The sequence below is a fragment of the Cygnus olor genome, chromosome 4, assembly GCF_009769625.2.
Source record: "Cygnus olor isolate bCygOlo1 chromosome 4, bCygOlo1.pri.v2, whole genome shotgun sequence".
NCBI lineage: Eukaryota > Metazoa > Chordata > Aves > Anseriformes > Anatidae > Cygnus > Cygnus olor.
Genome location: NC_049172.1, coordinates 20,167,679 through 20,181,268, shown reverse-complemented (window position 1 = coordinate 20,181,268; position 13,590 = coordinate 20,167,679). Strand labels below are relative to the sequence as shown.

The 13,590-nt window shown below is 37.3% G+C and overlaps 1 protein-coding gene across 18 annotated transcripts in view; it reads right to left on the bottom strand.

Moving 5' to 3' along the window:
- Window positions 1–13,590, bottom strand: part of SORBS2 (sorbin and SH3 domain containing 2) — a 158,138-nt gene that overhangs the window by 122,888 nt on the left and 21,660 nt on the right. For 17 of the 18 annotated variants that reach the window (XM_040556551.1, XM_040556548.1, XM_040556552.1 and 14 more), the window contains exon 2: window positions 12,940–13,063. The gene's annotated coding sequence lies outside the window, so the exon portion shown is untranslated. Of the gene's footprint in view, window positions 1–12,939; window positions 13,064–13,590 lie in introns of those variants that run through there. The other variant, XM_040556556.1, reaches the window with a different exon arrangement.

The following is a 13,590-nucleotide window of genomic DNA, read 5'->3' as shown; positions in this document are numbered from 1 at the left end:
AATTTCTGCATGACAGCCATGGTAGCATATACCACGTAACAGCGATTCCTTTGAATCCTTAAATCATCTGCTCATTCTGAGGGAAAAGGAGAAGAAGGTTTGTATGGGCCATGCAGTGGCACAAAGGGAAGTAACTCAAGGCTCGCCTGTGGTGAGGAGAGCTAGTTTCCTCAGCTTTGTTCCCTCTCTGTGGAAATAAAACAACAAAGCTGTCTTCAGAGGGCAGCCACAGGCAAACATCAGAACCCAGCTGGCCCTTTGACAACGCTGCTCATTCACATGTTAAATTAGCTACCTAGGGGGACAACCCAAGCAGACTAGAGTTAGCATTTGGAAATAACACCCTGAACTTCTGCTATAAAAGTTAATGATAAGGAGTGTTTACAACAAAACAAAACAAAGCAAAAACCTAGAATCTAGAATCTAATTTTCATTCCTGATGATGCAGACTCTGTTAAATTGTACATCTCTGAGGATTTTTACAGTGAACACTCCATGTAGTATAGATATGGTTAAGACTACTGATTTGAAACTACTATGGTATATTAACGCTGAAAGTAGTGAACAAAAGAGTCATTTTTTCTGCTTCTTTAATTATCCAGTTCTAAATCTGATCCAACCCAGTCTAGGATCATGCCTTTATCACAGGAAAAGCCTATGATAAAGGCTTTCTCTGTCACTTCTGCTTCCCTTGTGTCAGGTCTACTGATCACTTGATGTGGGGTGAGTTCGACCTATCTACTGGTCCAGACGAGAGTCAACCCTGCAAGCAAGACCAAAAACTAACACCTGTTTTTGCACATATGTTTTCACTTAGTTAAGTGTTATACTGACTTAAAATTGATTACAAAAATGTAGGGATAGTTGGCCTGCAGTTCACATGGACTTCATATTCAAGCTGAACATTTGCAGAGAGCGTTCACTACATCCCTAGCCTGATGTGCTGACACAACTGAAGCCAGCAACTACTCAGACAGCAGTGTTTGTCTGAGATGTTGGTGTCAGCCATCAGTGTCCGCCTTTCTGACTAGGTCAGGAGGACTTCTTCATTCCAAAAAGCTGCCAAGCTAAGGAGGCCTTGGAAGGACAACCAGCTAGCTACATGAGATGCTTCACACTGATATAGAACTGAATAATTCTGAAAGACAGTGTTCCTTAATATTCCAATGGATACCATATCCAGCCAGAATAGTCTGATAATTTTTTAAGATATTCTAATGTGTAGCACTGTAGCTTACAACTTTAAATAAATAATAAAAAAGGTGACCATCACCTGGTGTTTACACATTATCAAAGTAATATGCTGGTTCTACAATTGAAGATCCTCTGAAGCAGAGCTGAGTCATCTGGATAAATAATTTTCTGCTCACCTGCTGTAATGATGCAGTGGAACAATACCCCATAAAAACATTACGATTCATACTGTTCCAGAAATTAGGCTGCAATATCTTTTTCAAGTTATACCAATTTTCAAATTAAGGATTCCAGAAAGCTAAAGCCTACCTTCAAGTCACTGCTAGATCTAAGTGCCTACTTTGGTATAACAATGTAGCAATAAGATTAAATAAATCAGTCTATTTTCTATCACTCTTCCCTTAGATTTACACGTTTCCCACTAAATCACTGGGATTCTTTTGAAATAAAAAGTATTCTCAATATGAAAATGGCAAAACTGGACAGTGTTTTGTTTCATAAGTTATAATGCAAATATATAGTGTATGTATAGGTAAGATGTAAAGAAGATCAAGTTAATTAGCATGCATGGATGATATCTTTCTACCAGTGTTAGGAAACTCAGATTTTCCTATTGTTTCTACAGCTTTGTTACTTTTAACCACAATCACAGATGTATAATGAACAAGCACTTTGGAAAAGGAACAAAAACATAGCTGGGAAGACATCTGCCCTGTTCACTACAAGCGTTTCTGAATATAATAACGATTCATGGAAAAGAAATATCACAAAACTGCAATTACTGTGGGCAATTTATGCACATACTTAAACTGATAACATTCCCATCATAAAGTCAAAATGCTGGCCTCAATCTTACTTTTTTTCCTTCTCTAGATTATGTTGAATTCTGCTAAGATCAAGAAACTGCATAAACTAACATGCAGAAATGGTAGGAATAGTTTGTTAGCAGTGTCTTTAGCTATTAGTGTGATGTTCAACACATACCTGGTCTAATTTTGCTCTTAGCTATACAACCTTTATGCTGATCTACCCACTGACTTCAATAATATCCCCCGTACTATATAACAGCAAAAGGAGAAGATTGGGAAATGGGCACAAAGGTATAATGAAGGTATTTAAATAAATCCTGGTGTTAAGAATGGGGACAAGCTATATTACTCAGCTATACACAGGAGAAAAATCTTCCTAATACTTCCAAAGAAGAATGGTGTAAGCATTTATTACAAACACTATACTCTGTACGAAAAGGGCAATATGAATTCCCAAATGGTACCAGTTTTAAAGTCCATTTCCATCACTGTGTCATTTCATTTGATGTGTCATAGGTGCAACAAAGCTACTCCCAATCTCTAAAATTTGGTAAACAAGAAACACTAGCAAGTTAGCAAATAAGGTCCAATGTAGAAGTTAATTTCAAGTTGCAGCGTTAGCAGTTAGCAAGGAGTTTGGGTGTGCTGCCTAGTCAAAACAACAAATTCCCAAAGACTGTTTTAATTCCTAGTATTAACTATCTGTGGATATGAAAGGGGATACTGTTGATGAAGTAATGAGCTTTTTCAGACTGTCAGGGTACCCATAGCATAATACACAAATGTGACAGAAAACTGGAACTGTCAGAATCATGCATTTGAAAGCTCTGAAAGTTTCGTTTGCAGCTGACTCTCTTCAGCCAAGTATCTCTGAAGCACCTGACAAATTCCTTCAGAGATGAGATACCATGTCCACCATAAAGTTATATATATAAACAAAAAGAAGAAAAAAAACACAAACATTTTCAGAAAAATAAACTCAATCAATGCAAAAGTTAGGGCCCTGACTTGACCCTGGACTGAAAAAAGCTAGAGACCTAGTTTGACCTCCCATGGCCCTCATCATGAGTGCAGGGAAAAACCGAAGTAACAATACTGGAATAGGCACCATCACTATTGATGAGAAAATATAGTCTGCATTTAAATAATGATATTTTACTATTGGAAATTTTCCTGAAGTTCATTAAGAGTTGGAAAAATATCACAATTTATGGATATTATTTTTAGTTTAACATTTCACCTCCATGACTGATTTTTTATTTCCTCTGTTTGTCTAGCTATCATAGCCATGGAATGATAAACACAGTCCAAGCAGCTGAGCCTTCACCACATGTCCTCACATAGTTCTGTCTTGTTATGGCTCCAGCTAGTCAAAAGTTATTTTCAGCAAAGGTTATCAAGTTCTGGAGTCCTTTAGAAGGCATGAAAAACAACAAAAAAAAACCTTTGTATTTGACTGTCAGTTTTATATCTATTGCAGAAGTCAAGGCAACATTATTCTAAAAACATATTTGATGAGCAGCCTGAACTGAAGTGTCCAGATAAGTCCATTTTTTATGGAGAAATTGATTTTTTGTTGTTGCTGTTTCAGCTTGTTGACTTTTTCTCTTCCCTTAAATCCATACCCATATCTAAATCTAGGCTCTAATTCAGAAATCAGATGCAATCTCACGCAACTCATTACGGTCATAAAAACCCAAAAACCTATTTACAAAAATCCAAAGACACCTAGTTTAAAAGGTCTTTAAATCTTGCAGATCTTGAGATATGAGACATCCGTCAGCTTAATTCTCTGTATTCTGACTGTAGCTACACCTCTCATAATCATGCAAATACAGTGTGCAAATACAGCCTTACTCAATCACACCAGTGTCTTGTAAATGAACGCTCAGATTTTGAAATGTAATTCAGGTTCATACATTGCCTAGAAAAAATAAAGTACTGAATTTAAGCAACATAATGGAATGAATAGTGAAAACAAAAACATCCCAGCTTCACTTGATAAATATACCTTGTGCTTAGCCGTCAGGGACCAAGAAACACAGTAGTTCAAATTCCTTGCTTGTTCCAGACACAGAAGAGGCCATGGCCAGACTCAAATACCACGAGGTCTCAACTCAGGAGACACTATTGTGCCAGCACAGAAGTGTTTGTGTCAGATGAACTAAAGCCTTTAACTGACTTCATATAGACCAAACTGCTATGCTATGGTAACAATTTATGATCATGACTTGCCTGGATTAGACTGGAACTAGCAAACTAGGCATGTGTTTGCTATTTTGGCCTGATTGCTTCCCCACAGATTATTTACAGTCAAAATTAAATGTGTATTATTAAAAAATTAAAAAGATGCAATCTATGGCTAGTAATTCCCTTAGTTTCTAGTTCAAAATAACGTGTTTTTGTCATTCCTTGCTTCTGGGTTGAACTATTCTACTGTAACTGAAGTATCGTAACATCTCGTTGCCCAGGCTATACGTACAGACTGGGCAACGAGACGCTGGAGAGCAGCCCCGCAGAGAGAGATCTGGGGGTTGTGGTTGACAGCAAGCTGAATATGAGCCAGCAGTGTGCCCTGGCAGCCAGGAGGGCCAACCGTATCCTGGGATGCATCAAGCACGGCATTGCTAGTCGATCGAGGGAAGTGATTGTCCCGCTCTGCTCTGTGCTGGTGCGGCCTCACCTCGAGTACTGTGTGCAGTTCAGGGCACCACAGTACAAAAAGGACATTAAACTGTTGGAGAGTGCCCAGAGGAGGGCGACGAAGATGGTGAAGGGCCTAGAGGGGAAGACGTATGAGGAGCGGCCGAGGTCACTGGGCCCGTTCAGCCCGGAGAAGGGGAGGCTGAGGGTACCTCATCGCAGTCTACAACTTCCTCGCGAGGGGGAGTGGAGAGGCAGGGGACCTATTCTCCTTTATCACCAGTGACAGGACTCGTGGGAACGGTGTTAAGCTGGGACAGGGGAAGTTTAGGCTGGACATCAGGAAGAGGTTCTTCACTGAGAGGGTGGTTGCACACTGGAACAGGTTCCCCAGTGAAGTAGTCACTGCACCACGCCTGTCTGAATTTAAGAAGCGATTGGACTGTGCACTTAGTCACATGGTCTGAATTTTTGGGTAGTCCTGTGTGGTGCCAGGAGTTGGACTTGATGATCCTTATGGGTCCCTTCCAACTCGGGATATTCTATGATTCTATGAAGTATAAACACCTTATACAGAAAATAATCATGGTGACTTTTATCTGGATCAGTGTGAAAGGCAATGACACGTAGCCAATAACAGCAGTAAAACGTAAGAAGCTATCATAGAACTGACTGAAAAAAATTAAGGTTTGGAGTGTAACAATTTGTGTTAATAGCACAGCTATATATGAAGGGCCAAGCCAGCTACCAGGGTCTAAACTGCATTGTCTTACACTGAACTTTGAGCTTGTTTTTTTGTCCACTTGCCCAAAGCAGGACACTGATCTGTGTGGTTATGCTAGGAATCTATATATTGACTTGGAGCTCTCTCAGTGCCAGGGCTACCACCACCACTTCATTATGCTTGGCACTGTCCAACAGTGCCAAACCAATTTTTTTTGTTCATCACTTTTATAGCAGTGACAGACAATTACATATTCCAAACTTCCAAGAACAATTTCTATCATTTTCATACTGATATGGGTATATGGAAATTTCTGTATCACTTGGATACGTATGCAAGCATGCCAAAAATCAATGCATTTCCACTGACTTAGTGCATGTAGGAGATACAATCATAGTTGCTCATTACAGAATTTAATGAAATGTTAATCCACGCAATCATTTTTTTTCCCCTCACTTAAGGCAGCTACTGCTGTGAGTTTTCAGAAAGGAATTAGAAAGGAATTCACTCATGTTAAGAATTGGCGTGTAACACTCCATGGAACATGAAAAGTATTCACAATCGTGAAATTACGTAGTGACGGCAACAAACAGAACTATATATTAAACATGTCTGCTTGAGATACTGTAGTTACAAAAGGAAAAGAAAAAGAGAAGATTTACACACAGGCTGTCAAAAAAGCAATGTATAGATAAGGTGCGTGCACTTAATGCAGGGTGCTGTGTTTTCATTCTGTTGAGATTTCCTCTTCTGTTCATTGTAGAACACAGCCTATTGTTACTGTGCATAACTCACTTGGATATAGCAGCTTTATTCAATTTGAATGGAAGTATAAGAGCAAGTATGAAACTGAAAGGGGGAGGAAATTAAAAGCTGAGTATAAGAGCTCAACGAGTACAAGAAAAATTTTCAACATCTTTCAGTGACTATTGTGCCAGAATCAGAAGTATTGCTTAAGGAGGATCCAGGCTTCTAAGGTTACTAAGTGGTTCATTCCAATATTACAATGGTCATATAAAGATGGAAAAGATGATCTCTTTGCAGAAAGAAATACTCATTTTAAAACTTGACTCATTTCTGTCTGGCGAGAAGCATGTGATCATGGAAGACATTTGACTGCAGAAACAAACAAACAAAAAATAAATCCAGAAACCTCAAAAGAAAAACAAAATGTAGAACCCTCTAATCAGTTTTTAAACTCCCTCACTCTAAATGTGGCAATTTGTGCAAAAACTTAAAGATAGTATTTTGAGTTTATACAAAACTGGTGAGTAACATTTAAAATAACTGACCAGACAGGTAGAAATTTATTACATCATCTACTCAAGAGTATTCTACAAATGCATAGTAGCAGCTGTTTGTGACAGTTCAATAGCATTAAAAATGAGAACAACCTTTGTCCAGGGCCATTCTGGTTTTCCAGATAATTGCCAGACAAGTTATTATTCAATGAATAAACATTTTGTAAGAAGCAGTTCAACCAGCTGACTCAAACACCTTTCAAACTTACTGTTGTATTTGCTGGCCTGTAAAAGATTTACTCAAGGGAGCCTAGATTTCCACTAGAAACAGTCATCCAACTCTAATAAACTTTTTGGTCAAGCATATATTATTGCTAAGTGTAAACTTCAAAAATTAGTTCAAAAATGTATTTTGGCACTTCTGCCAAGTTGACCAGTTTTGTTCAAAGTCTGATGAGAAGTCAGTTCTTGTTTCATTTTAGCTGTTCTAGCCATTTGTTATTGCTTATATATGTGTATATATACAAGTATATAACCACATTCTGCAAAGACAAGTTTTTCTTGATCAATCGTTTGGTTTTACAAACAAATATTTGGCATGGCTCACTACAGAAGTCTAGGCATTGTAAGTCATTTGGACAAGACTTCCAAGATCACAGGATGACAGATCAACACCATGCTGACCTGCCGCCTGTCACTTAACTGTTTTGCTAGAAAACCACCATGCAGTCAGCTGCTACAGACCAATAAGCCTCACAATTATTTCCAAGTCAGTAGATTTATGTTTATCCTATTTACATTAAGGAGGGAAGTCCAGTCTGGGTGGGGGGGAGAGCCATGTGTAGCAACCTTTGTCACTAGCATTCACGAGCTTCACAGGGCATTGAGTTCTGGAGTTTGAAGTAATTCAGTACTGCCCATGTATAGCACGTTTATACACTCCTTAGGAATTCAGACATGTTCACCTAGTCACATTTTTGAGCAAATAAAGGAAACTTTTTTTTTTTTTTTAATTTTTAAATGGTCCTCTGCTGATAGTGCTTTTTCAGATGCATCAAAGCGTCATCCTTGAGAGGATAAAACTGAATTCCAGTTCAAACAGTAGATCAGTAGATTACATGGTACACTTGCTCAATTTTAGTAAAGCATCTTTCATTTCATGCAAAGATTGCTGTAAAATGCTCTGTGTGGATGTATTACTGTTAGCTACTCCAAGAGATATCAGTATGAAGTGATGATCTAGCTTTCAATATTCAGTTCTTACACTGTAGGTAGGCTTCAAGGAATTTGCCTGCAGATGATTAAAAAAAAAAAAAAAGGTTTCTCAAAAACTTTCAACATTAGCTTAATGCTGCTTCCAGAAATTTAAGGCCAGTTTTACCCACTGTTTCTGACAGAGGCAGCAGTCTTTGAGTACATAAGAATGTTCCAGATTCTCAGACACATTATTGCTAAGTTTGGTGTCTTTTTTTGTTTGTTTGTTTTTTTTAAACACACTCATTTCATCTCCTTGTTTTAAAACAAAAGTCTTAAAGCTTTACTCTCATATTTGAGCTGTTAAAGAGTTAAACGGTAAGAGCTGTAATATTCCAAAAAATCAGCCTCCTCTTCAACACTGGAAAGCTTTATTCTGTGCAGGGCCTGAATGGGAAGTAGAAACCAAAATGGGATTTTACACCATTTGGAGAGCCAATGGAGCTCTGAGAGTGAGTTGGCACTGCCTATATTCCACAACCACTATGGAAAGATCAACTAGCTAATTCTATATATCAAAGACTATAAAAAATATTGAAAAAAGTCCTCCTACTGGTAGGAACTCACCTTGACTGCACTGAAAGACTGTTATCTACAGAGAGGAACTAGCTCTCCAAATTAGCTGTTCTTCAGGTAAATCCCCTCACAAGAGCAACATGGCTTATCTTCTTTTTCTTGCCTCCTCTGCTTCCTTTTCTCCCAGGGAGCAAATAAGATAGGAAGCCTATTATCTCTGCTATTCTCTCTTCTACTTCCTTTGATTTTTAACTCTCCAACCTGCAGAGAAGAGATCTGCTGCTTTCCCGAAGATCCAATGACAGAGTTTTAGGGCCACGCATAACTGAGAGGCGAGGTGCTGCAGGATGCAGCAGAACTGTTATCTTAGACCTATTGAGAAGAATCATACAAGCGCAGGAGTCCTATACATGTGTTCCTCATGGAGCACTTCCAAAGCAGAGGCTTCTTGTACGCTAACTTGCAGATTTCACTTTCAGCTTCACAGGGACGGAGCCACTACTACCTTTGTCACTTTTTTAAAAAAATTATTATTATGATTTGCACAGATTAGGTAAGACACGCATGTTAAGAGTTTTCTTTACAACTGGTTAGTTATTTTTTTTTCCAGTACGATTTTTATTTTTTTAAGAAGCAGCATTTCTACTAAATGATTTTTAATGGGGAAGAAAAAACCTTTCTATGGAACAAGTGATTAGCAATCTCAAATGTCGAAGCAGCCTAAGTGCTCAAGTTGCCTCCAGTAATAAAGACGACATAGCCTTCTAAACAGCATTAAACATTTAGGGACGTAAGCCACTAATGAAACATACTAATTCTTAAGCCACTAATATACAGAGACAAATGCAGCCTTACACACAAACATAAGCAGGTAATGTCTTATGTGAGCCACTATGAAAACAGATTAAAGCATACTTATTAGACGTATGGTTAAGTGCTTATTTAGGAACCGACAGTGTATAAGCACAGTTTTCTCTTTGTAGTACAAGTGCACAGGTGGCCAAACAATGATATTCTCTCCTATGTACCATGCAACTCCACTATTACCAAATCAATACTTTTCAAAATCAAACACAAATTAGTCAAATAAAACTGAAAGCTTGAGGCAGAACTGAAAATTAAACAACTCCTGTGTGGTTTATATGCAAAAAAAAATCTTTTTCACTGACAACTACTTTTCTTTTTAAGATTAAAAATGGATACTTGAGGTTGCAAAATCTAAAAAATGTTCATCTCAAAAGGCCATTTTTTAGAAAGGTTAAGCTTGTTAAAGTTAAAATTAGTAAAGTTAAAATTAGTAACCCTGACACAAGATGCTTATTGCTATATTTAATTATTAAGAAGTGATTAATTTTAACATCTTCCCCAACCCACAGGTCAATAATGATAAAGCAAAGGCTACTGTGATAATCCGGAATCCTGCTGCTTCCTAGTTCACTTAGATCTATAAAAAGGTTAGAGCACAGCCTAAGCAAATAAAGAGGAATTGCCACATTATTATTAGTGTTTTTTTCTTTTTTTTTTTTCTGCAGACAGGAAACAACCAATGTGCCAGGATGCCACCGAAATCACACCCCTCTATAACAACTAATTAGACACAGAATCACATCGTAAACCTTTACCAGAGTTATCTATTGCCATCTCAGAACAGTACAAGGCTGCGTAAGTCCAGTGCAGAAAAAACTCCTGGTTTTCACACCAGCACATGCATGCTCTCAAGTGCATCCATATCGATGTATCTCCAATCAGAGGCAATACAAGGATGAGGCATTTGCATGATGGCCCTTTCATTCAGATTGCTTTCCTCTATCACCAAATCTTGCTCTCCAGTTTTCAAAACACCTTCTCCAGCATTGTTACATATTAAATCTATGCAGTTTGAACTTACATCACTTTGAAATTCTTCTCGTGGATCAGAATCTGCGTAGATCAGATACCCTAAAACCCTATCGTCATTAATAAATGAACTGAATGTAGAGCACTCAATGGAACTGACATTTATACATTATGAATAAACAGTATCTTAATTTAAGATCTTTATCAACAAGACAGACAAGCTATTGAGATCTACTGTTTCTTAAAGTAACAGATCAGTAAAATTGTGCATTGTTAGGAAAACTTTTATACTGGCAAGAAGGAAACATTTTCTGAGACATTCTTTGATCAAATAAGTACACCATAAAAAGCTTATACATACATTTACCTCCCATCCCTCTATTTAAGCTTACAAAAACAAAAAGGAGAGAGCACATTTATTTATGTAACCTAAATTATTCCAAGCGAGCCCTTATTCTTCATACAGAAAGAACTACAAATAACAGTGCTAGGCCACTCCAGATTTAAAGGGTTCCTTGGGAACATATCATTAAATAAACTTTTCTATTTGCATTTTTTTTAATGTATTTGACACCACCTTTGGGAAGTGAACAAAGACACACTGTCCAAAGCAGAAACTTGCACAAAATGTTACTGTTTGCTCCCTATGAAAGCAGAGGTATACTTGCACAAAGAAAGAAATTCCACCACTCTCTTGAGACTTCCTCTCTTTAGTTGGAATTTAGTGCCAAGTTCCTCAACTAAAATTTGGGTTGTGTCAGCATGTCTGCTACAAGCTCTTGTAGGTCAATTCTGTTACTCAGTCAAAAATTAAATGCCAAACAAAAACGCGGTCTTATACAGTAACTTTAAAGTTACATGAATTAAAAAATGACCATTCATTGAAAACCTTGGGCCCTTAATTAATATAATTTAAGCACTGTTTTTAATTGAAAATATTAGTTAAATATTTTGTCTATTATGCAGCCTAATTTCTGGTAAGTTCTCCTCCAACTATGTCTTTTGGACTTGTTAAGGTGTCTCAAATTTCTACATTGCTCCCCTAATACAAATATGCACTCAGTTGGTAACTACAGTATGGCCTCTGAAGTGTTTTAAGTTCCTTTGGAAGATTCAGATTATTCTTAAGAAGTCTCGGTTGATAAATTATTTTTTATAGAAAAAACATCCATGTAAGACTAGTTCACTAGAGTGTGGTGAAAAGAGCTTAGGAAACACAAGGACAGGGTGATTGATCTGCAGGGCCAGGAAGCAGTTTCATGTGTGAGAGCAAGACAGGACCAGAGAAGATCTTAGAACAGAAGAAATATGGGTTAATTAAAAATGAGAGGGAAAAGGAGAGGAAGTGTCTCATTTGAAGCAGAAAGTGTGCTTGGTACCAAAAGTCCTGTGGTTTCAGGTGAACACCTACATAACACTATCAGTATCTGCTACTCTAAGGAAGAGCAAGCAGAATTAGATTCCTAATTCTCATATCAGAATAAAACACTACTGTAATGAACTAAAACAGACTTGCTTTTACTATTTCTTAAAAATTGTTAAAGTAAGTTCCTGATTTTTACACAAAATTCTATATTTTTAACAAAATTATATGTTACATGAAGTGTGCATGTAGACTTCAATTTTTATGTAAAAGCATTGACGTATATTCCCCCTCCCCCCCCCCTCCCCCCATGTAAATATAATGCAGAACTACTGGTTGGCAATAAATGTAGAACTGCTCTTATATAAGACTTGGCTTTCAGTATGTTTTTGAAATGAACTAACTTTAGGGCTATAGCAAAGCCTGACCAACGAACTATGCAGAACTAGGACATGCAGTAAGTACACAATAATTGTGGTAAACCAAAGGGCTAGTATGCACGATTAGATTGACTAGATATATACAGGCTGCCCTTTAATGCTAGCCAACTGCTTAAATCCACAGCACCGAGCAAAAATTTTTTGCTCTCCAAAGATTGTCTTCACTTGAATCACAGTAAAGAATAAAAATAGAAGGTAGACTATAAAACCAACTTTCTTTTGTTTGGGTTGTACTCGGATAAAATTCCATAATCTAGGAAAAAAAAATATTTCAAGCAGTAGAGGCAAAAACTCATGAAACTCTAAGCCTCAAATATCTTGAACCGTTACAGAATTATATTATCAAATGAATGACTGACATGCATGCTTACCATCCTATGACATAGGTGCATATTACCAAAAAAAATATGCTGTTGCAACAATAACATGAAGCTATTTTATCTACACAAGATGAAACCTGCAAGCTATAAGACATGAATGAATCGCTGGCAAAGTTTCTTTCTGAACTCTGAATTGACGCTGAATATACATTGTAATAAAGAGTCCGAAGCTAATTCACAAAATACAGAACATCCAAGCAGGTAAGTAATTTCAAGAAAGAACAATTACCAGTTTTGCTTTAAACATTTAATGATTTCATTATAGCAAACTGAGAACAAACTACCAGCTAAAGAATTACAAACCCACTTACCCCAAAGCATCCTACAGAATCATAAGGTAGTGTTTTGAAGTTTGCAAAAGCAGCACAGTAATGCCTTTGTAGATGTTGTTATAATTCTATACGTATATTTTATACATATAGTATGCAGCAGAACTACTAGCAAACAGAAGTTGTTTTCTCTGAACACTAATTAAAACTCAAGAATGCAAGTCATAAGGGCAGGAAGAAAGACAAACCCTTAAGAAAAATATGACTTACCAGACAGGCAAGTTTAGCTGTGTCTCTAGTGCGGAGGAAGTAAGGACTTTCTGTATACGTAGATCTTGTTTATTTAGCCCTTTATGAAGATTTCTCTCAAGAAATTAAACTCACATGCAAGAGTCTGCAAAAGAAAGAGAAAGAAACCGAGCTGCTGGCAGATGTTTCTGTTCAAAGCACATTTGAGCTATTTTCAGCAGCAATGGGCTTGCCTACAATCAAAATGAAAATGCAATACAGAAGAAATGAAGAACCAGTCTACCAACCCAAGCAAAATAAATAAATACATAAGCAGAATCAGGAAATCCATAGGGGAAAAAAACAAACAAACAAATGAACATACCACCAACCCTTTATTCATTGTCCAAATTTTTATTTAAAGAAACAGAAAGAGTAGGGAACAAGTTTGTGGATGACAAAGGAAAATTCTGTTAAAAGCAGAGATGAGGCCTTGAAGGCTATTACCTGTAGCTCAGGAAATGAATGACCACGCGTATTTTTTTTTTTATGTGAAAAATACATCTTGAGAGTAGTCATCTCTAAAGATGCTTTGCCTTCTTTACAGAGAGTCTCATTAGAGATGGATGGACTTCTATTTGCATTTAAGTGCATCATATCTGGCTGGCATATACCTGCAGATGAATCAGTTTA